Genomic DNA, 22103 nt, shown 5'->3' with positions numbered 1-22103 from the left:
CCCGGAAGAGCTTGAAGAAGTGTCCAGGGAGAGGGAAGCATGGGCGTCCCTGCTTAGACTGCTGCCCCCGCGACCTGGCCCCAGATAAGCGGATGATGATGATGAATATTTCTGATGTGCCCTCTCTTCTAGCATCCTGGCACTGCTTGGCCTGCCACTGGCTACCAGTCACGGGAGAAACTGCTGTTCAGTTCTGTTGTATACTGTGCTGTTCTGTCTTACTCTGTTTCTGTTTTATCATTCTGTTCTACTGCCGTCCTTTTGCGCGGTCCTCCTCGGCGCTGTGCTGGTCATCGAAGAGTCCTGAGCCGGTCTACTCCACCGAAACCCCCACAATATTTTAAATTGTGAATACTTTGTTTCCTTTTCTTATATCATTTCTCTTGAGTTATTCAGATTGTAGCTTTTTGTTTGTTGTATTTTGGGGTTTTTTTTGGTCTATTTGAATTTTTTTTTTTTTTTTTTTTTTTTAGTCAGCACTATGTGTGAAGCACTTGGCCTGTTTTAATTTTCTTTTCTTTTAAACAGGTGCCGAGGGCCAGAGATGGCAGTTGATCCCTGGTGGTGGTATGCTTCACAATTCCTTTTTGTTGGTGTGCGGTGTCATGGGTGATTAGTTTTATGGACCTTCCCCTTTTGATTTTCCCTGCCGCCGTGGTAAGCCCTTGCCCTCTTTGCACTCCTAGGCCCAAGTGCTGGTTTGATGGTGGCTAACCTCTTAGTGCCTGACCTGTAGTCTTCTTTTGATATTTCCATTTTGTTAATTATTTGTGTTAAATAAAGTTATTGTTTCTTTTAAACCCTCCTACACTGTCTCTTGCCCGATTGGTATGAAGAAACTGTAACTCTGCACTTAGTATAGCTTAGAAATTTCCTGGGGTGACATTCCCCAGGTGGCGTTGTCGCAACACCTCTTTCCTTAAGCCTCCTGTCACCACAGCAGATATGTGGATGACTGGTTTGGTTGATCGTTACAAGAACAGGCCAAATGATCAAGTGTTTGACAATATGTGTTTAGCCACATTTGCTTCTGAGTATCGTGTACTCAGTAAAACTGAGAAATGTAAAAGTCAGATTAGACTGACGAATAACTGTGGGCACATAACTAAACGCACACGTACACAGCCTGCAGTTGTACGTCAGACATGTTTCTCTGAGACAAAAAACCCTGAGGTGTATTAGCATTCTGCAGTTGTTTGTCCCATATCGTGTAGATTCACAGTTGAAACCTCCAAAAAGTCTTTATAGAGTTTGATGACAGCAAAGTGGGGGCAAACAGGAGAAGACAGAGAGGCAGCATGTCTGATGATTTGCAAAATTCCACACCAATTGAACCAGAAGAAGAGACAGTTTCAAAGAAACGTGGAAAGTCTAAACAATTTCCACTTAAACTGGCATATGCATGCACAGTACACAAAGTGCAGGGCCTCGCTGTTGATAAAGCAGTGGTGAGCTTTAAGAAGATCTTTGCACCAGGTCAGGCGTGTGTAGCACTAAGTCGTGTCGGGTCATTATCAGGGTTGATTGTTCAAGATTTTGATGAGAAGTGAGTCTATTGTAAAGAGGACGTGACAGAGACAATAGCAAAGATGACTCCACTTTTCACAGAGTCTATAACAGAACACACATTATGTACATCCACATTCAGTGTGTTTCGAATGAATGTTCAAGGTTTTGAACATCAGATTTAAGAACATCAGTACATTTACATTGTAACTGCATTGCTGTCACAGAGACATGGCTGTGTGCTCAAACCTCTTCCCTCTACCCTTCAACACGTACAACCAACAACAGAAAGAGGCACACTAATTGACCATGTTTATGTGAACACACAGCAGTACAATGTACATGCCAAAGTTATGACAATGTATTTCCTAACCCTAACGCATGAAGACTAATACAGTACAAATATAGTTTCTCAGCTAAAAGCCTGTGATATTGCCAAACCCTGGCCAACATTGTATGTATGTATTTCTTCATGTATTTGTATATGTATGTATTTATAGATTAAAAATAAATTATAATAAATATAATATATGTATGAATGCATATAAAGATTGGAATAAAAAATAAAGAACAGAAAAGAGATAATGACAGTGGTCAGCATCCTGAGGACAAAGGGTTGAAGGCTTGGTTAAATCCACTTGACAGAGATTTATTTCTGTACTTCAGAAGGTCAGATTCAGAACTGATTTTCTTGACTCCATGTTTCCAAAGGAACAACTCTCTGAAACACTAAATCATTTCCTGAAGTACATGACACCATAGATGATCTGATACACAGAGAAGACTGTGAGATCCTCTGGTTAATGCACCTGTGCACATTTTTATCTCCCTATCTCTCTATCTCAGTAAAAACTCTGCCTGAGATCATCTCTCCTCCATATGTCAGACCTGCTGCTGTCAGTCAGGAGAGATTCAGACATTCGTTTGTACCAAACCTCATTCAACCTCTGATGTTTTCTCTTTTTCTTTGGAGATGACATCTCAAATACAATTTATTCTTTTAAAAATTATCACTACGTTTTGAAACACATCATGTGCTTTAACATCCAAATGATATTGAACTGCTTTATTCTCAAATGCAACCCTTTTAGTTTATCAGGCACAGCACTGAACCACATTACCTTCATTTTTTTCTGGTTTCTATGAACAAGTGAAGGGTCATCAGATGTGACAAATTCAATGTGACTCCTGCTGCAGGAGGTTGTTAAAAGGGCGAGACAGAAAGAGAAAAAACAATGCTAATATCAGAGTGTGAAAGTACAAAGATGGTGTGAAACTGTTTGGAGCTGCTCATGTTTTCTTCTCTGACATGTCAGTTTTTTAGAACAGCCTGCTCCAGACAGACAGACAGACATCATTCACCATGTCACACTCTTTCCATTTCATAGTGATTGGTTTAACTGTTCTTCAAGGGAAGTTCAGTGACTTGGAAATTCTCTTGTATCCAGCCACTGATTTCTGCTTTTCAATCCCATTTTCTCAGAGACACTCAGTGTTGTTCTGTCTTCATGGTGGACAGTTTCTCTGCTCACTCACCAAAAGCTGGATCCTCCAGATGCAGGTGTATTTATACTACAATCACCTGAAAGCCCTTGGCTGCACACAGGTGATCTCCATTTATCTAATTATGTGACTTTTCAAACCAACTGGCTTCACCACTGATGATTTAGATGTGTCCTGAATGTTTTGCGTTTTACATTAATAATGAATTCAGATCACATTATTGAGATCTGTTTAACTTTGTCTTCAAAGGGACTTTTTCCTGTTTGAGAGTGTTAAAAGAGATTAAATTAAATTAAATTCCCTTTGATTCAATGTTATGTTGTTGTACAACACTGAATCAAAGGGAATTTAATTTAATTTCCAAGCAGGTGAAACACCTGCACTTTAAATCAACAGCTACACAATGACATAAACATTTAACAGAAAAAAAGAAGAAAAGTATTATTCCATTTAGATAAGAAATGATAGATTTTAGTGACGCTTTCCAAAGTAAGTGAGTTGTTCTCTCTCACACACTCACTTATTTCTATGGTAATTCACCAAAGAAACACATCATACATACTTAGGTCATGAAGCTGGAAATCAGATTTCTGGCCATGAACAACGCTCAGTAAAATAGACTTTATGTCTGGTTCAGTTAGCTGCCTGACAAACTCTCCACTTGTTAAATGAAGTGATTCAGTTACACTGACATTAAACAGCTGTGAGCAGAGGAAACTTTCTCTTCACCATCTTTTAGTGGAGAGGTTAGAAGTCGACAGTCTCTCCCTCCTTCCTCGTGTTTCTGGGAGAACCTTCCTAGTGTTTCTTGTTTGTCCCCTGTTTGTCTGTGTTCTTGTCTGTGTGTGTGTGTAGGCCTGGGTGTGGTTGACTTACTTTGGGTTTCCCTCCAGAGCTCCTGCTCACCTGTCTGCAATCACCTAATCAGCCACACCCAGTGTATTAACACCACTTCTTCTCTCCACACCATGTTGTCAGTTCACAGTAGTGTTAATACTCCTGTTAATGATAATGTTTGATGTGTGCAGGTGGATAAAGCTCAGTGTTGATTAAATGGAGAAGCTGAATTCTCCCTCCACCTGTGTCTGTGACACAGAGTCTGACACTTCACATAAATTCTACTAGTGAAGACAATAAACAGTGTGTGTCCCACTGCTGATCACTGTAAACCTCCATTTCTGTCAGCAGGACATATGAACTGGATTCTCTCAACCTGTTGTCCTTTGCTTTTTCCTTTACCTTCAGTAGCAACTTTCAAATACAGTTTAACATTTACTTAGTCCTGTTCTATCCCACCCCATTGTGTTCTCTCAGAGATAATGATGCCATCCATTAGTTTCCCTGATACAAATCAATTTAACCTGTTATAAATCAAAGGGTAGGTGCATTTCTGCTGTTTAGAAATAATGAATTAACTTGACTCCACTGAATGAGAAGCTCACTGTCATTCAGTCCTTGTGTGGTCTGAGGTTTCCTCCTGGTCCATGTTCTATCACAGAGGTGAACCATGCACTTCAACACAAGACTTGTGAAACACAGTGGCATGCTGGGAGAGCTTCTAAAACAATATGAAGACAAACTAAAGACAGAAACAACAACACACGTGTGCTTAGTTCAGAACCAGACCAGAGAGTATAGGAGCATGATCGAGGAGTGCAATGATAGCACACTAATTGTGCATGTGGACTTTTCTGAGGGGTGGAGATGCAAGTATAGTTCTGAGGTGCAGTCATGCCACTCTGGTCAGAACCTCCCACAGCTCAACCTGCACACTGGCATGTACTATACAAAAGAACAGAAGACAGGCTTTTGCACAGTATCAGAATCCAAGGGACAAGATGCATCTGCCATTTGGACTCACATGGAACTAGTCCTGAAAGATATTTGTTGAAAGTTTCCCAAAGTTGATACAATTCACTTTTGGTCAGATGGACCTAGCAAGCGATACAAAAACAAGAATAACTTTTCTCCCCTCTGCAGTGTCCCTCCAACTCTAGGTTTCAAGAGAACAACCTGGAACTTCTTTCCCACCTCACATGGGAAGGGAGCACCAGATGGCATAGGAGGTACTGTGAAAAGGACTGCAGCCTTATACTGCGGGGGAATGACATTGTGAATGGGAATATTTTCCATGAGATGGTTGGCAGAAGCCTCTCCAGCACTAAGCTCTATATCATTACTGAAGCTGACATGCAGCCATATGATGTGCTCCTTTCTCTACCAGTAAAATCTGTACCTGCAACAAGGAAACTCCATCAGGTCATACCGACACACCAAAACGACTTTGAGATCCATTGCAGGTCACTGTCCTGTTTCTGCAGTGAGCCACAGACGTGTGAGTGTTTCAGCCCAACCATATTCCAGTTGACTGCCAACACACCCAGGGTACAGGTTGAGGATGATGGTTCTATACCAGTGCTAAAGAGGAAAGGTCCTTTGGCAATGTTGATGGAGGAAATGGAACAGGAGGGAAGTGAGCAAAGAGAAAATGGAATGGGAGGAAAGTGAGCAAGAGCCAATGGTGCAAAAGCCACTGACCAAGAGTGGTCCTGACGGGACTGTGACAGATCTATCTGCCGATGTAGTTCAGTGTGGAGATTGGCTTGTGGTCATTTATGACCTGCACTGGTGGTTAGCAAAGGCTCTCACTGTGGACGCTCATCATCAAGATGTGGAAGTGGAATTTTTCCACCCCCATGGGCCCAACACACGCCTCCATCCAAAAGGAGGTGCAAAGGATACAGTATGTGCTTCATACCATTTGACCATATTTTGGTCAAACTTGTGGGACTGTCATCACCAGGTCGTGCAAGCAGGACAAGGGAGATATGCAGTCTGTCTGCTGAAGTCATGGACTTCATAGAGGAGAAACATATACAGCATATACTTCTTGACAAAGCTAAATGAGTGAGGTAATACAGTCAGGGAATACTCACAGGAGTTCACATTTGAATTAGATAGATAGAGATACTTTATAAATCCCCGTGGGGAAATTCGTTTGTAGCAGCAGTCACAAGGAGACAATAAATACACTCTGTAAAGGAAAAATAAATTTGTAAAAGAAATACAATATATACAGGAGGGGGTCTTATATACACATAAGGACACACAAAGCAGCAGACAATTGCACATATATATATACACATATATACACACACATATATACACACATACATATATACATACATACATATGCAATATATATATATATATAACATATATATACAGTTAATGTAACTGAGATTTGTGAGCACAGACACAGATGTGTTATAGTGTCTGATGGCGGACGGCAGGAATGACTTCCTGTACCGTTCCTTAGAGCACCGTGGTAGCAGAAGTCTGTTGCTGAAGCTGCTTCCCAGATTGTTCACAGTTTCATGGAGTGGGTGGGAGGGACTGTCCATGATTGTCCTCAGCTGACAGCATTCTGTCCCTCGCCACCTCCTCCAGGTTGGCAAGTTTAAAGCCAACAACAGACCCCGCCTTTTTGATGAGTTTATCCAGTCTGTTGGCATCCTTTGCTTTAATGCCAGCACCCCAGCACACCACAGCAAAGAAGATGGTGCTCGCCATTACAGACTGGTAGAACATGTGGAGCATCCTGCTGCAAACACTGAAGGACCTGAGTCTCCTCAGGAAGTAAAGTCTACTCATGGCCTTCCTGTAGACAGCATCAGTGTTTGTGGACCACTCCAGTTTGTTGTCCAGGTGAACACCAAGGAACTTATAGGAAGTCACTATTCCTACCTCTTTCCCACTAATACAGACAGGAGAGGGCGGGGACTGACTCCTACTGAAGTCCACCACCATCTCCTTTGTCTTGGCCACGTTCAGCTGCAGGTGATTCTCCCCACACCACCTGACAAAGCTCTCCACAATGCCCCTGTACTCATCCTCCCGTCCTCTCTCCACACACCCGACTATGGCTGTGTCATCCGAGTACTTCTGGAGGTGACATAACTCAGAAGAGTACTGGAAGTCAGCCGTGTAGGTGGTGAACAGAAAGGGAGACAGCACAGTTCCTTGAGGAGCCCCCGTGTTGCTGGTCAGGAGGTCAAACACACAGCTCTGCAGCCTCACAAACTGTGGTCGACCTGTCAGGTAGTCCTCAATCCATGAGACAAGGGGAGCCTCCACCTGCATCTTCTCTAATTTAGCACTCAACAGTCTCGGCTGGATGGTGTTGAATGCAGAAGAGAAGTCAAAGAACATGACCCGTACTGTGGTGTTCAGTCTGTCCAGGGAAGAGTAAGCCCTCTGCAGCAGGTATATTATTGCATCATCAACTCCCACCTTGGGCTGATATGCAAACTGCAGTGGGTCTTGGTATGGGCTCACCAGGGGTCTGAGGTGTGACAGCACCAGTCGCTCCATGACCTTTATAACATGAGAGGTCAGTGCAATAGGCCTGTAGTCATTCGACAATGTAAATAAAAAGTTGTGTTGAGTAAATGTCCATCATTTACACTTAATAATAATAATGTTTCTTCTGTAGATGTTCTCACTGCAGCTCGAGGGAAGAATAAAAAGTAAAGAAACAGCTTCAGTGGCTCTGACAGAACTAAGTGGAATAAATCTGCTGTCACACTTGTTCGCACACAGATAACTGGCTTTATCCAATGAGACCAACTAGACTGTCTTCACTTTGAACTCTGACATATACTGGAACACCACTGTATATATGGGACTAATCAGCTCCTGTAGATACACTAGAAGGATTTTAGACTAAAAATATAATATATAATATTATATATTATAAAATATAAAATATAATAATACCATCATATATCAAAAGTGGAAAATATGCACTAATATTATTCACACAAAAATATATTTTTTCTTAATGTGCCAATTTTCCATATGAGCTGTCGTCTTCACCTTTTGTCCTCAGCTTATGTTTTTAGAATTATAAAGGCAGATACTTGAGTCTGACTCATGTTGTTTCCTGCATTAATCAGCTCATCTTCTGTCTTAAGGAAAATAAACTTGCACGCATGTATTTAAACTACACATGGTCAGTGTCAGTGAACATCACACAACTTTAATATGTGATAAAAGAACTTTTTTTTTTCTTCTGGACATTAGACAGTGTCCACTGTGACTGTCCACCTGAGTATGAATGTTTAACGGTGCAGAGACAGAATAACACAGAGACAAACTGCTGGCTAAGATCCCATCAGAGACCAGCAAACACTTTGTGTTGCTTCCTCCTCCCATTCCCCTCCTCTTCACAGGCTTCACTTCACTCCATGTGACAAATCATGGTTGTGGTTCTGAATGAAATGAGTTGGACTTGTCCAGATTAGTCCTGCTGTCAGTCCTGAACCATGAAACACTGCTTTAGTAGCAACATACTGAGCACACACACACAGACAGAGACAGAGGACTCACACACAGACACAGTCTATTCCTCTCTGGATAAAAGTTCCGGTAGGGGTCGCTAATGTCCGTGTGAAAGCAGCAGAAGAAGCAGCGACAGAGTCTCCAGCTCTTGTGTTCATCAGCAGCGTTCAGACTGGGATTTTTTTCCTCCGCTCGGCTTCATCTGCAGCGCTTTCTCTTCTGAAAATGAACCGCTGGACACGGAGCTTCGTCGGGAAGAGCGCGGAGCTTTTGCAGCTGATTAAAGGACACCATGCTTTACTTCTGGATACACACCGTGTGGATCCCCGCCGTCGATTTCCTCTTTGGATTTCAAGGCAACGGATCGTTTCACTCTTTTCATCTCATGTCCTGGCGTTTTCCACTAGGAAACACCGGAGCCATATTATGTTTCACACATAATGGATTTGCTTTTCCACAGTTTACTACAGTTTAGTGTATTTAGTGTATGTGGTTGTAGTGAGCGAGGGAGTGAGAGAATGAATACAGGAAGACAGATGGATCAACACGGTGAACAAAACATACAGGTGTACAATGACAGTGTTGTGGTAAAGCTGAGTTACAATCCAATATCATAATACAGAGAGGGAATATATACTTCATTAAAATGAGCAGTGAAAGAGCACAGACGAGTCACATCAATTCACTGAACTCCTCCTGTCACAGTCACAGAATAATGATCACATTACTATAGAAACGTCTGGATAAATGATGGAACAGTTTGTCATTTTCTCCGACCACAAAGAAAATGTTTTTCTTCGAATCATGAAAATCTTTAAAACGAGTTTTGTGAGAAAAAAGGGAAAAATGACAGAAGACATTTTCTCCTCTCTCTTCAAAAACTTTCAAGAGTCATCATGAAGAAATAAAGTACATCATTGTGTGGTGAATGGTGAACTGGAAACACAGAGCCTGTAAATGACAGAGTCAAACTGGCTCTTGTGGTGTAATTGTGGTCATAATAATAAAATTCTACAGCTGCTGCAGTGAGAACTTTTCCTTCATCCTTCTTTTCAAGACGTGAAGATGATTTTGTCAGTTCCATAAACACCTCACGGACACACACACTGTGTGATGCTGCTCTGACATAACAAACTACTTGCAGAACAAAGTGTGTGTGCGTCTTAAAATAAGGGTTAGTCGACTCATTAAGGTCTCATCTATCTGCACAAACAAATCTCTCTTGTGTTCTATTCATCCAGTCAGCTAATAATATTCACAGTCTCATAGAAAACAAACAGAAACATAATGTATCACACAAGCTGCTCCACATAGACCTGGCATAGCATTTGGAGCAGGCAGACAATTAAATTCCTCAGCTCTCTCACACTGACTGAGGCTGAATTCTGAACAGCTGCAAGATTTGGAGCTTAGTGACCATCATCAAAAGACAAGGAAACAGAAGAAAGGAAACATTTCAAAAAATGAATGTACCATTTCCTCATATGAAATAGTTTCACTGCTTAATAATTAAGATCCTTCAACAACTAGGACTTAATACAGTCCTGTAGATGAGCTGCATGGAGCAGAAAACAAGAGTCAGAGCTGAGAGTCTAAAGTGGCAGAGTATCTTCAAATGTTTGTCTTTTAGTGCAGAATTTCCTCTCTGTGTTGCCATCTCTCCACCACAGCTTTGAAAGGAAACATTAGGTGTAGAAACACAAAGAGGGGAATTTTGGACTAAAAATACCTGGAAGATAGAAACATGATCTACTCAGACTGTTGAAGCCTCATGTTTGCTTCTTTTCAACTCTGGAAGTCAACTTTTCCACAGGACAGGGACTGTGAATTTTATGCTCCATCATTTCCATTAGAATTTCTTTAGAAAGGATCTTGTTGCAGACAGTACAGACTTCCTAGAAATCCTTTCCTTTAACACAAACTACAGTGCATCACACCAAAACAAAGTTAAGAAGCTGAGCAACCATGAGACTATCTCACAGTCATGGGTATGATTACTTGTCCTAATTTCACAAACATATCATTTGGACAAAACATTTCAAAAAATTAACTTCTACACACTGACATGAACTACTAACATGTACTGACTTACTGAAAACCTTGGAAGTGATCTGGACTTTCCTGTAGTTTCCTCTTGTCCTTGTAACAGCAGTAGCTCCTCCCTTCCTTGTCAATAATTGTGCAGAAATATCTGAGTGCTTCTTTCTTCCTAAATCATGAGCAAGTCCTGTCCAGTCCAACTGTTTCTGCTCCTGTTTGACTTCTGAACTTGTCTCTGGCTGTGTGTCCACTTACTGCAGCCTGTGACATCAGACTGTAGAATGTTGATACATCAAAGGCATCAAAGGACAAACACACACACACACACACATATGCAGATAGATAGATAAATAGATACATACATAGATAACACTTCACACTATCAACATGAGCAAAGATGGAAACATCAAAGGCATCAAAGGACAAACACACTCACACACACACATGCTGGTACTTATGTTGACCTTCTCTCAAACGCTAATGGTCCAAGATCTCAGGAGATTGCTGAAAAGCAATGCATTGCCAACATACTACCATACAAAGGCATTTATACGCCATCGTAAAGCCACGCCCACAGGTGAGAGCACAAACTGCATCAGCCAATCATAATTCCACTCACTTTCTTCTGCCCCTTCTCTGAAATTCCCAGTGGGTGAACTTTGAATTTCCTGAATTATTTTACTGATTGTGAGAATGATTTCAGCATCCAACAATACAAAGTCACATTAGTATCTTTTTGAGGACACTTGCTGACATAATGCATTCCCTAGTCCTTACCCTAACCCTAACCAAAACCCAATTCTAACCCTGAAACCAAGTCTTAACCTTCAAACAGCAACATGAACACAGATGGAAACACTGCAGAGCTGCTTTGGAGGTTTAACAGGTAGAGATCATCAAATAATGAAATGATTTGATTTTAAACATGGAGTGGCTCCTCCCCTTCATGGTGTTTGTTTTTAGTGTGTGAAAATGCAGAGTTTGGTCAGAGTAGAGAATGTGAGAGGAAATGGGTCAGGTCAGGGACTGTTGAGAATGTATTTGAATAAGTGAAAGTTACAGGTATCTTGTGTAAAGATGAAGTGTTTGTGTGAGTGAATTTACATGTAGAGATGTGTATTTTGTCTGGCAAGTATTCAAACTGCATAGACAATAGGTTGACTGAGTTGTGTTAGGAGTGCGTCCACATGTTTGTAGACAGAGCAGACACTCTTTTAATCACATATTTTTATGCACAAAGCATCAATGTACAATGTGACACTTTTTTTTCTCAGGGCTGCATTGTTAAGGTAGGTTAAAGTAAAGTCAGGCAGTCTTTGGTATGTGAGAGTATGAGTGAGTTTCACCATATGTGGTTTATGAAAGAAATATGTTGTTTCCCATTAATGTAAAACGGAGCAGAATGGCAACCTGTATTACATAGTATGCATCAATAAAAGTCATATGCTTGGTTGTAGACAGAGAAAAAATATACCAAGTGTCCATTTACAGTCAAGCCCGAAATTATTCATACCCCTGGCAAATTTTGACTTAAAGTTACTTTTATTCAACCAGCAAGTGTTTTCTTGATTGGAAGTCACACAGGCATCTCCCAGAAGATAATAAGACGATGTACAAGAGGCATCAATGTGGAAAAAAATATTTCTCAGCTTTGATTTACATTTAAAAGTAACTTTAAGTCAAAATTTGCCAGGGTTATGACTGTAGTACATAAAGCATAAAATTATCATGTTTGGAATAACTAGTGATAACTGGAATAAATAGTAATAATGTATGATAACATGGAGTGCATGGTCATAAAGAACAAATGGCATCACCTTGGCTTTGAACTCACAGTCTTTGACATTCTACTCACACGTGCAACCTGTTGAGCTATTGCCCTTTCAGCTTCACAGGGCAGTTTGTGCTCAATTACTGAAACATAGTTGGTTTTTTTGTGTGTAAGAGCTCATTTCCTGTGGTTATGAATGTATGAAAAAAATAAATTAGTAGCTGTGCAGACAGTGTCTTGTATGTGGGTGTATTGTCATTTGATCAAGAGGTGACATAAATGTGAACTGAGGTAGCTCAGTGATAGGGATCAGGGATGGGCAAAATTATACAAATGGAAATGAAAGTAATCCAGATGGTTGTTTTGTGTGGATGTACTGAGAGCTGTAAAAGAGGTGATATGCATCTGATTCTGTTTAACTCAGGGATGTGATCCAAGATGTCATCAATGTTGTTGTAAGGCAGGGAATTTAGCTAAAGAGAGTTCATTCATGTTAGTATAAAAAGTTGCATCATGTTTAAAGTTTGTATTTTATTATATTGTGAGCGTGATATGTGTGGAAACAAAACAAGCTTAGCAAGTAAGAAATGTATCATTCTTACCAATTTTACTATAAATATATAGTTTTCCATTAAATCTTAAGAGGATGAGTATGCAACCAATGCATGCATTAGGAGTCATATGCTTGGTTGTAGACAGAGAAAAAATAAATCAAGTGTTCAAGGATCAAGGATCAGTCTTTGATGTTCCAGTCACTCTTGCAACCTGTTGAGCTATTGTTCCTGACAAGACTACTGGACAGTTTTGGTCCACTATTTTCTTTTGTGTATGATTCTGGGTTGTTACATGAGATTTGGCAATGTAATTTTGTACGTTTAATGAATTGGTAATGTAAAAAAGGGACAGAATTTAGTACAGAATTTAGTACAAAGAGTGAGTGATGAACTAATGTGACTTTGTATTGTTGGATGCTGAAATCATTCTCACAATCAGTAAAATAATTCAGGAAATTCAAAGTTCACCCACTGGGAATTTCAGAGAAGGGGCAGAAGAAAGTGAGTGGAATGATGATTGGCTGATGCAGTTTGTGCTCTCACCTGTGGGCGTGGCTTTACAATGGCGTATAAATGCCTTTGTATGGTAGTATGTCGGCAATGCATTGCTTTTCAGCAATCTCCTGAGATCTTGGACCATTAGCGTTTGAGAGAAGGTCAACATAAGTACCAGTATGTGTGTGTGAGTGTGTTTGTCCTTTGATGCCTTTGATGTTTCCATCTCTGCTCATGTTGATGGTGTGAAGTGTCATCTATCTATCTATCTATCTATTTATCTATCTATCTATCTATCTATCTTTCTGTCTGTCTGTCTGTCTGTCTGTCTGTCTGTCTGTCTGTCTGTCTATCTATCTATCATCTATCTGCATGTGTGTGTGTGTGTGTGTTTGTCCTTTGATGCCTTTGATGTATCAACATTCTACATTCTACAGCCTGATGTCACAGGCTGCAGTAAGTGGACACACAGCCAGAGACAAGTTCAGAAGTCAAACAGGAGCAGAAACAGTTGGACTGGACAGGACTTGCTCATGATTTAGGAAGAAAGAAGCACTCAGATATTTCTGCACAATTATTGACAAGGAAGGGAGGAGCTACTGCTGTTACAAGGACAAGAGGAAACTACAGGAAAGTCCAGATCACTTCTTATGGTTGCTCTACTTGTCTACCAGACATTATGGTTTGTGTTTATAGTTTGTACTTTGAGATCTCAGCCTGATCTCATGGTTTACTGATCATTTCCAATCTGTATAAGAGGTGTGTGATGTTACTGCCAGTGCAAACCAAACATTTTCTGCTATTGCTTCCAGTGTTAAGACTCCTGTTAATGATAATGTTTGATGTGAGCAGGTGGATAAAGCTCAGTCCTTTGTCGTCCTTTGCTGTTTCCTTTTGATGTGGATTTTTCAGGCCAGGCTGTAGACTCAGCTAAGGGCCAGTTGAAGCTGAATCCAAGTCTGGCCGAGTCCCCACACCTTACTCTTTTACTCTTCATTCAAGTGTTCAACTCTTCTTTTCAAAGAGGCACATCTTAAGCACTGGAGACCAGAGAAGTTGAATCCATAGAGCTTTATTCTTCAATACAGAATTCAAAAGCTTGAGCCGCCCTGCAGAAAATGACTGATGACTTTTACCATCTGTGCATCACTTTTTATATTGTAAATTGTAGGTGTGTTACAGACCAAGGGACATGTCTGACCACATCCCTTTTTTCCTTTCATTAGTTATTTTTTGCATGATTCTACTCATGTCTAAAATTTAGCCCTTCCCATCTTACATCAAAAAAGTACAGCACATGGCCTTTACACATGACCAGTGGCAGATTGTTGACCAGGTTCAAGGAAAGGTCTGGGCGTAACTGGACATATCCCTTTCTAATTCCCTCCATTTGATTGGTGTGCATCTATCTTTTTTTTTCCTGGTATTTTGCAGGCCTGATGTCAAATGGAGTTTTATCTCATGTGTACCACAGCACCCTCCTAACAACCACACTCTAACCACACTTTGTTTTTTAATGGATTCTGGGCTTCTTTCGATTGGGTTTTTAAAAAAACTTTCCAGTGCCTCTAAAGCTCCCAACACATGCATGCAAAGCATGAGTGATTATCCCTTGCGATGCAGCAATAGCAGGCAGAAGTACACAAGGCAGCAACAACTGCTGCAAGGGCAACCACCAATGGAATCTCCCTCACTGAAGTACACACAGATGGGTGAAGCACAGAAGGGTGAGGAGGGGTGAAGCATAGATGGATTCTTACATTGCACAAAACCTGACACAACAATATTCAGCAGCTGAATATTGAGCTCAGAGACGCACAGTGAAAATGTCATTTTTAGGTGAGTAACGGTCGTGAGTCATGGTACTGATGGATTCTTCAGAGCTGTAGGGATGAAGGACTTGATGAGTGTTTGTCTGCTCGCTACTGGTAGAAATGATTGTTCCCCTCAGTCCACAATGAGACATTTCCCTCACTAAAACCTCCAAATAGTTCTTCAAGAACAGATATTAATGTGGAACTTCACAGAATAATGACTGTTACTGAAAATTCTGAAATGTTGGGAAATGCATTTCAAGACATGTTAGGTTGTGTGAGTGTGTTGTTGCAGCCTTAAAGTTGGGAAACACAAATATCCTCTTTGTCAAACATTTGTTGTTGATGTCACAGCAGCTGCTTCACCTGTGACAGGTAAAACACCTGACACTGTGCTGTTGAAGCAGCATATGTTGAGCTGATGACTGCTCATAGTGGAGAAAATGATCATTAAATCACCTGATAATAGAAATGAGATTGACGTTTACCTCTCACTCTGTCCCTGGGGGAGTGTGTTTGCTGTTTGGACTCACATGTTTCCTCTGAGTTTTGCAGAATGGGCCTAAAAAATGAACTGAATCAAACGCAGACCAGTATCCTGCAGTTTAAATGAAGACCACATCCTCATATGATGTGAACTTTGTGACACTGTGAGATCAGTGTTTGTTCTCTTGGTCAGTCAGAGAGACAATGTGTCCCCCCTCAGTGTCCAGACCTTGGTCCTGTCCTCTCATATCTCCCCATGTTCTCCTAAAGCTGATCCTGAATTGATTTGTAATCATAAATGTCTCATTTATATTGAGCTAAAACAGAAAACAGATGGTAAACTGTCATTTAAAAATTCAATAATAAATCTTCAAAAATATTCATCATTAATGAATTGTTTTCTGTGCACAGATGAGATACAATAATTAGTGTAGTAACTATAAAGACTGCATTTCTGTTAAAGTAGTGAGAGCAGTTTTTTTCTTTGCACTTACAAACGTCTGTTAATGTTAATGTCAGTAACAGTGATTGTTCGTCTCCCTCTTATGTTTCTCTTCTTCTAACACCTGCTCCTTCATTTCTTGCTCCTTTTCTCTAAGTAAAAAGTGACAGACATGTTCTTAGCTGTTAATCAGTGTGTTGTTGCTTTTACATGGATAAAGTGTAGTAATGAGCATCTCAAACATTAGAGCAGGCTGAAGACCACAAGGCTGCTGCTCTCTGCTCCTTCTACCAGATCAGATGTTAGAGAGGTGAAGTGAAACCATCCATGGCTCATTCTAAAGAAATTAGACTTGAAGTGAAGAACTGTTTGGTGTTTTTACAGAATAATGTTCATTAATTTGTGCTGATGTGGACTAATAAAGGATTCTCTTATCTCTTATCTTATCTTATCTTTGAGTTAAATCACCACCTTCAGGCAGATGTGGACCTAAAGCTCCTGGAGCTGGAGTTGTAATAACAGCAACAGTGTTTTGATTGTTATTTTTATTATTATTAGTATTATTATTATTATTACTAGTAGTAGTAGTTGTAGTAACAGTAGCAGTAATATGTCATATTGTGTTATTTATTCACTTGTTTAAACTTCTATTGTCTTTTTATTGGCCTGTGTCCTGTTGTTTCTCTGTGCTGTAAATTCTATTGGCTGCTTTAGTCTCATCATTCATTTTGTAATGTTGGTGCAGATAAAACAAAAGGACACTAAAACAATGCTCAACACTTAGTGACACTTTTAAAGACAAAGTGTTTGATTCACTGTATTTACTGTGGTTTTTATTTCCATCAGCTCTTTAGAATATTACCAACATATCATCCTGCCTCTGGGAAATATAGAAAAGGGTGAGGAGGCAAACAGAGCTTGTTAATAAGATGAGAGTGTGATCAGGTCTGAGACATAAAATGATTCTGCTTTGTGTTCACGTCTGATAGTGACTGTAACAGTAACAGAACTATAACAGAACTGCTTTAGACAGTAATGTTAAACTGGGGGTTAGTTCACAACATGTGTGACTGACTGACTCACTGCTCATATTACTGCATTACTACACTCTGCTCGAGCTTTGTCTCTGTGTCCCCAGATCTCAGCAGAGAGGAGACGACTGAAGCAAATTATATCCTCAGACATTTTACTCTAACAGAACCAGCCTGTCTGTTGTTTAATCAAAGTATTCTTCCTTATTCTTTGTGCATCTTGTGTGTCTTGCCTTTGAATTAAAATAAGGTGCAAAACATCCATAATATGATGTTATAATATATTATAAACCTGCGTTATGAGAAACAAACTCAACAAACTCATAAAACACAAAATCCATCAACAGCCTCACATCTGTTGTTGTGGAAGAGAAAATTCCTTCTCAATGAAACAACATATTTTGAATGAAAACCACTTGGGGATAAAATCAAAGTGAAGTTCTGTGTTACACCCACCATCATGTCTCCTCTATTACTGCATTTAAGCTCCTTAAGGGGAGAAGAAAACTTCAAAGTCTACCTGTCACATTCAGACGGCAGCAGTGAGGATGAGAGCAGGAAGGAGAGGAGCAACAGACTGAGTCAACCTCAGCATTACTGTTTGTCATCTGTCAGTTTACTGCTTTCTAGAAAACCTCAGACACTCAGTGTTTCCTGTCTCATTTATTTCAAACTGAGCATCTGAAGAAAGAGCTGTTTTGTTAAATTCCAGATTAATTATTTGAATTATTAATTATTTATTATAAAAAACACAAAAAATGAATTATTTTTCATATAATAAATAGGGATGAGACTTTGCTGGTGATTAGAGTCTTGGATATGTCAAAGATTAACAACAAAATTGATTTGATTGCATTAGTATTTTTTATGTAATGCCAGAAAGTCCCTTTGGGCACCCTCGTGTCCAAAAATGCCTCATTCAATTCCATTAAAACCACATTTTTTAATCTCACTGCCATTACAGTATAAAACCATGCATTCTGTAATGTTAGCATTTCATTTTGAAGAAAAGTAGTGATATTTGACATTTTTACTGTATTCCACCAGATTCAACCATTTTCCCATTGTAGGCCGATGCATGAAATTCTTGTATTTTTCCAGTCATATTATGGAGCCATGTGACCACCAGGGGGCTCCAAGAGTGATTTCTTTGTGTGTGTCTGTGTGAAATAACATAAATCAACATCTTATTCATCAATGTTAACATTTATTGTGCAAACTGCAACAACTTTGAAAACTTCAACAAAAGAGAACACAACAGAAAATGTGAAATATGAACAAATTTGAAACAGAAATATCCAAGCTTTGTGATCCAATGTGATGTGTGTTTGTTTTAGAGAAACATAAATGGACTGAGAGAGAGAGAGAGAGTGTGTGTGTGTGTTTGTGTGTGTGTGTGTCTGTCTGTGTCTGTTCAGTTCAGTTTAGTTTAGTTTAGTTTAGTTTAGTTTAGTTTAGTTTAGTTTAGTTTAGTTTAGTTTAGTTCATTTCCTGCAGTAGACCAGCAGGCCATGCAGCATGTGACCTGGTGGTCTCTGCAAATGCACCTCTTATACATGGTGCAGGTGGTAGAAGACCTCTTTTTTAGTCCTGTGCACAACCAGCATACACCTCTCCTTCTGGTCGAGCTGGTGGCAGCAGTGGCAGTGACGGTGTCGGTGGTTTCTGGGAGGGCAGCAACAGTGGTCTGTAAGTCCACCACCATGGCAGCAGCAGCTGGAGTACGCGGGAGGTGCTTTCTCCGCACAATCTCTGAGGACACCATGGATTTCCCCAGCTCCTGTAGGAACGACCTCCGCCTGTATGCTTTTTGTTGGTTCCAGGAGGGATCCACAGCAGTGAACAGCACGAAAGCATTGAAGGTGGAGACATCGATGCAATTGAAGAAAAGGACAAGAGGCCACCGAAGGGTCGGCCTCCTACAGCTGTAGGTGCTGGCCTCCTACAGCTGTAGGTGCTGGCCTCCTACAGCTGTAGGTGCTGACCACCTACAAACAACCAAGAAAAAAAAAGAATATAAATAAATGTCCTTCCTCATCATTCACAAGTATTTTATCTAATTAATTCTTTATATAAATGCAAGAAATATGTCTAATGAATGATAATGAATCATAATAAATCTCAAACACATGAAATCAGTGAGAATAAAGAGACAAAGTCTGGAATCAATTCATATAGTAAGAAAAGCATATAATCACATACCTTGTCAAGGTTGTCGATGCCACCCTTGCAGCGATTGTAGTCAGCGATGATTTGTGGTTTCTGCTTTTCATCAGGATTTACAGCTGGCTCCCGGTGTTTGGTGCTGAGAAGGAGAACATTTCTTCCTCGCCGCGGGATGTAGCTCACTGCTGTGGTGGTGGTTGTGAAAGCAAACAGAGAGGAGAAGACAGCTCTCCGCTTTGTCTGCTTCAGTTTGGGAGGAAGCTCAGGCTCGTTTGCCCTAATGGTCCCCACCAGGGCCACTTTCTTTCTCAGAAGCTCCTGGGCAAGTGAGTATGAAGTGAAAAAATTGTCACAAGTAATTGTGACACCCTTGAGCCCCTCAGTCATGTCCAGGATGACTCGCTTTCCCTGGCCCATTTCTGGAGTTCCACCAGTGGCTTTTCCAGTATATACCTGGCACCTCCAGGCATATGATGTGGCGACGTCTGTTGTTACCCAGATTTTCAGTCCATACTTCGCTGGCTTGCTGGGCATGTACTGCTGGAATTTGCAGCGGACTCTGAAGGGTGCTGGCTGCTCATCAACACAGATGTCTTGCCCTGGATTGAACAGGAGTGGGAGACGCTGTGTCCACTTGTCCCACATTTCCCTGAAAGCAGAGAGCTTGTCCTCCTTGCGTCGAGAAGGACGGCTGAGTCGGTCTTCAAATCTGAGGCTGGAGTTCATCTGATATCATTTGTGGGACATGGTGGCCCTGAAGACTGGTCTCCCATTCTGTTTATCCCACAGGCTGCGAGTAGATTCTCCTTTGGACTTGTACACACCTGCCAGGATGAGAAGTCCAATGTATGCACAAATTTCTTGGGCATCCACATCAATCCATCCTGTCACTGAACACCTCCCCTGTAGGTTTGTCATTTGTAAAATGAGCTGGATCATGTCAGGAGTGATGAAAAGATCAAAAGAGGATGCAACATCATGAATTCTTGATATGGCATATCTAGTGGGCCCTGGGATCATGCCGGTGGGTGCCTGAATGTAGCACAGCGTTTCTGCATAAGATGGAGACCAGACTTGCCCGTTCTTTGCTGTCCACTCATGGTTAGGATGGGCAGGATCCTCACTGTCCTCTCCACTTTCAGAGGAAGGGTCACAGGTACTCACAGAAGTGGAGGACTCCAGTGAGCATTCCATGTCAGACTTGTGTCTTCAGAGGAGTCCTGCAGCTCGCTGGCAGATGAAGGCTGCATCACCATTTCTAATACCTCTTCTGAACTGAAACGCCTCTTCATTTTTGCTCTTCTTTGCTTTCTCCTTCTCTGCTAACGAGTGAAATGACCTCTCAGCCAAGCTGCATATTTATATATGGCTGTGACATCAGCCAGGTGCATATACACACTAACAGTTGTTTTTGGTTTTGGTTTTGAGTACAGTAAAGGCAGGAGGCCATGTTTTGACTCAAGCATATCTTCACACACACACACACACACACACACACACACACACACACACACACACAGACCCTCTCTCAGTCCATTTATCTGTTTCTCTTAAACACACACACATACGTCACATATTCACAGCTTGGATATTTTTGCTTCAAATTTGTTCATATTTCACATGACTCCACAGAAAACTACAAAAATACAAGAATTTCATGCATCGGCCTACAATGGGAAAATGGTTGAAACTGGTGGAATACAGTAAAAATGTCAAATATCACTACTTTTCTTCAAAATGAAATGCTAACATTACAGAATGCATGGTTTTATACTGTAATGGCAGTGAGATTAAAAAATGTGGTTTTAATGGAATTGAATGAGGCATTTTTGGCCACGAGGGTGCCCAAAGGGACTTTCTGGCATTACATAAAAAATACTAATGCAATCAAATCAATTTTGTTGTTAATCTTTGACATATCCAAGACTCTAATCACCACCAAAGTCCCATCCCTCTACTATTTATTATATGGAAAATAATTCATTTTTCATTTTTTAAAAAAATAATAAATAATTAATAATTCAAGTAATTAATCTGGCATTTAAAGGGTTAAAATCCTGAAAATGATTGAATGTTTGGTAGTTTTGAACAGGTCTTAAGTTTTTTAAGAGATTTATGAAAAAAAAATGCAGAAAAAAATATTGATGTATGATGATTTAATAGCAGTTTTTCTGCATGTACAGTTTTGACCACGAGGGGTTCCAATGTTATTAAATTTGAGGGGGGCACAAGGGTTAAACAGGTGTGTGACATCATTTCCCATCACTTTTCATTTACTTTGTACTTTTAGCAATCGTTTTTTATGAGTTTTGAATGTAGAAATATGAATGTTGCAGCAAGTTGAACACACAACTCTACACACATCAGCCTGCTCAGTTCTAACTCTGTCTTTAGCTGTTTACTCTGCTCTTTTTCTGCTGCACATACATGAACCAAAATATCAGGTGTGTTTGGAGATACAACCACTTTGTTCTTGTGGTTTCACTCGTGTGATTAAAACAGTGTCTTTAGTGAAACCATCAGAGTCGAACCATGTCTGTGCTCTGGTGCTGCACTGTCTCTGTCCATGGTGCTGATCCAGATCCAAAAGACGCCTGTTTACTGTCCACAGACCGATGTAAAGCTGAAGGACAAGTATGTCTCCATCTATCTGCAGCTCACTTCAGAAGATATTTATTTGATTGTTGCTGTCATTGGCACAACTTCACCAGCCTGATGAATGATTCTGAATGAACGTGTGTGTACGTCTCAACACAAAATGAGCCTCTGCAGCCTCAGTTAAGCTTTGGGATAAAAACTGTTCAATATAAACAGACTGACATTGATTGTAGCGGGTTGTTTTAAGATGAGATGCCTGATGGCAGGAGGAGTGGTGTCTCAGGATTGTCCATCCTGAGACAAACTGATGCAGAGTCATTGAGGACAGATGTGTAGGTTACAGATGTTTCCTGT

General features: G+C 40.5%; 1 pseudogene; it reads right to left on the bottom strand.

The window, feature by feature from the left end:
• Nucleotides 1-247: 247 nt before the first annotated feature.
• Nucleotides 248-20345, bottom strand: LOC121189297 (annotated as a pseudogene).
• Between the last annotated feature and the right edge of the window lie 1758 nt (nucleotides 20346-22103).

This window comes from Toxotes jaculatrix, chromosome 11, assembly GCF_017976425.1.
Source record: "Toxotes jaculatrix isolate fToxJac2 chromosome 11, fToxJac2.pri, whole genome shotgun sequence".
In the NCBI taxonomy this organism is placed as follows: domain Eukaryota; kingdom Metazoa; phylum Chordata; class Actinopteri; family Toxotidae; genus Toxotes; species Toxotes jaculatrix.
Note: the sequence above shows the minus strand (reverse complement) of the source record. Positions and strands in the feature narration are given on the sequence as shown.